Consider the following 3,219-nt stretch of genomic DNA (forward strand, 5'->3'; position numbering starts at 1 on the left):
TGTAATGACCAACCATCTTCCAATTTCTGAGCCTTTAGCTAATTAAGAAATACATTTATTTTCTTCTGTGAAGTACTTTCTCATTTCATGTTGGTGTATTCCGTGCGCAAACTCTTCAGGTAGTTGTACACTCCACCATCTGGAACTTTCCTCCTCAGTTTGGGAGGAAAGAGAGTACAGGGGCTCTTCTTTGCATGTTCCCAAGAGTAACACATGCCTCTTCTGTTCGAATTGCAATGATCAAAGGAAATTTTATGGCTGTGCCTACTTCCAATGGAGTGAGGAAAAGCAATACTTTGTAATGCTGTGATATCAAGGGGATAGGCATATCACATACTTATTTAGCATTATGAATGATTTCTCTTCATTAGTTTGTTTGGGACATATTTGCAGCTCAAGCCTTTACCTTCAGAGAGTGTAACTAGAGCTATTAACTCTTCTCTGTTATTAATGTCTATAGATTCCTCAAGCACTGTAAGGAAGCAATTTTGATATAATAATCTTTTGAATTAGTGTTATCTCCATCTTAGCAGGCATATTGTCAATTTGTCTGCTCACATTACTTTCTGCTTGTTTTATCTTATTGATTCTCAAATATAATGCTGATGGTAAAATATAAAATCTGCTATTGTGTAAAGCATTTCTTTTTTCTTTTTTCTTTTCTTTTTTTTTTTTTTTTTTTTTGAGACAGAGTCTTGCTCTGTCACCCAGGCTGGAGCGCAGTGGCCGGATCTCAGCTCACTGCAAGCTCCGCCTCCCGGGTTCACGCCATTCTCCTGCCTCAGCCTCCCGAGTAGCTGGGACTACAGGCACCTGCCACCTTGCCCGGCTAGTTTTTTGTATTTTTTAGTAGAGACGGGGTTTCACCGTGTTAGCCCGGATGGTCTCCATCTCCTGACCTCGTGATCCACCCGTCTCAGCCTCCCAAAGTGCTGGGATTACAGGCTTGAGCCACCGCGCCCTGCCTATGTAAAGCATTTTTGCTTTAGCTATTGATTGCGTGAATTTGCAACACAGTTTTCAGAATCAATCTGATACAAGTATAAAAAACTAATAACATAACTTTTAAAAAAATGTTACCCTCACTTTCAACTAAAAATGTGCAAATCTTTGATGGCATAAGGTGAATATTCTGTGGTAAGACCTGGCATGGTTTGTACCTTTCCTTCTTTTGCCAGCTGTTTCTTGCCCAGTGATATGGTTTGGCTATGTCCCCACCCAAATCTGATATTGAATTGTAGCTCCCATAATTCCCAGATGTTGTAGGAGAGACCCAGTGGGAGGTCATTGGATCATGGGGCAATTTCCCCCATACGGTTCTCATGGTAGAGAATAAGTCTTGCAAGATCTGATGGTTTTATAAGGCATTTTCCTTTTCACTTGTCTCTCATTTGCTCTTTTGCCTGCTACCATGTAGCTTTTTGTCTTCTACCATAATTGTGAGGCCTCCCCAGTCACGTGGAACTGTGAGTCCATTAAACCTCTTTTTCTTTATAAATCACCCAGTCTCGGGTATGTCTTTATCAGCAGTGTGAAAACCAACTAATACAACCAGTAAATCATTCAGATAAAGGAAGAAAATACTTTTTAAAAGCACAGACATATACATTGAAAATAAAGCCAATCATCTGTCTTTTCTTTGACATATGGATTTGTTTTGTAAGTTTAACATCTTAACTTTAATCACGAGTAATTATCCTGTTATGGCTAGAAAAGCGTTATCTAGAAATTGTCTTTGTGGCTACAGAAAATACATTTTTACAAAAACTTAGAAATATAGATTCTAAAGATTATTCAGCATAGATATACATAAAGAAATTTAAAATAATTATGTGATATGTAACGTAGGAAGAATTAAAATATTAATATTGATTCTTATTTAAATCAGTAAATACAATTTCAAAACAATTAGAAAATACAAATACTCTCATAGAATAATGAGGGACAGAGATAACTGATAGAATAATGAGGGACAGAGATAACTGAGGTCCTCTGGTGGCCCTCCCTCTCCTGTGCTATGGCAATTTTAAAAAGATACCTTGTAAATGGAGTTTCCTTGCTTAGCATGGAACTAGAGAGAACTGGAGCCACTATATCCTGTTAGAAACAAAACACAAAATTATCAAGAAACAGCTCTCACTGGACTTATTTAGAATAGGAAACAACATTAATTCCACTTTCCCTTAAGCAGCCTCATTCCCAAGATATGGCACACTCTGGGGACAGAGTGCCTTCAATAACCACAGCAAGAAAAAAATCATGCAACTTGATTATGTTTTATACTGATGTCTTCCACATTTATTTGGAATAAGATAAAGAATAAAATTAAATGGCTAAAGTAAATTCTGACCCGTTCTCTATGTCAAGGTAGCTATGTGAAGGGGAGGGATGAAACTTGAGACAGGGCTTAGTTCCTTTTGTTGTTGAAGTAGAGGGAGCCCATTAGAATGTAAGTTGAGAACTTTTAAATAATTTATTTTCGTCGTTATTAAAGAAGGAGCAACTCGTGCTTGCTTCAGCAGCACATATACTAAAATTGGAACAATACAGAGAAGATTATTAGCATCGCCCCTGTGCAAGGATGATACGCAAATTTGTGAAGCGTTCCATATTTTTGTACCAGCCATTGCAACAACATGCCAAAATGTAAAGACCATCGAGGCTAGGAAGAAACTGCATCAACTAATGAGCAAAATAACCAGCAAATGTCACAATGACAGGATCAAGTTCACACATAACAATATTAACCTTAAATGTAAATGGATTAAATGGTCCAATTAAAAGACACAGACTGGCAAACTGGATAAAGAGTCAAGACCCGTCAGTTTGCGGTATTCAGGAGACCCATCTCACATGCAGAGACACACATAGGCGCAAAATAAAGGGATGGAGGAAGATCTACCAAGCAAATAGAAAACAAAAAAAAGCAAGGGTTGCAGTCCTAGTCTCTGATAAAACAGACTTTAAACCATCAAAGATTAAAAGAGACAAAGAAGGCCATTACATAATGGTAAAGGGATCAATTCAACAGGAAGAGCTAACTCTCCTAAATATATATGCACCCAATACAGGAGCACCCAGATTCATAAAGCAAGTCCTTTGAGACTTACAAAGAGACTTAGACTCCCATACAATAATAATGGGAGACTTCAACACCCCACTGTCAACATTAGACAGATCAACGAGACAGAAAGTTAACAAGGATATCCAGGAATTGAA

At 37.8% G+C, this 3,219-nt stretch overlaps 1 non-coding gene across 1 annotated transcript; it reads left to right on the forward strand.

The window, feature by feature from the left end:
* Nucleotides 1-2,506: 2,506 nt before the first annotated feature.
* LOC117081800 lies at nucleotides 2,507-2,616 on the forward strand. The gene has a single exon (XR_004436284.1). It is a non-coding gene; the product is annotated as a U6 spliceosomal RNA (small nuclear RNA).
* Nucleotides 2,617-3,219: the final 603 nt, after the last annotated feature.

The sequence above is a fragment of the Trachypithecus francoisi genome, unplaced genomic scaffold (assembly GCF_009764315.1).
Source record: "Trachypithecus francoisi isolate TF-2019V2 unplaced genomic scaffold, Tfra_2.0 Lachesis_group8, whole genome shotgun sequence".
NCBI classification, from domain to species: domain Eukaryota; kingdom Metazoa; phylum Chordata; class Mammalia; order Primates; family Cercopithecidae; genus Trachypithecus; species Trachypithecus francoisi.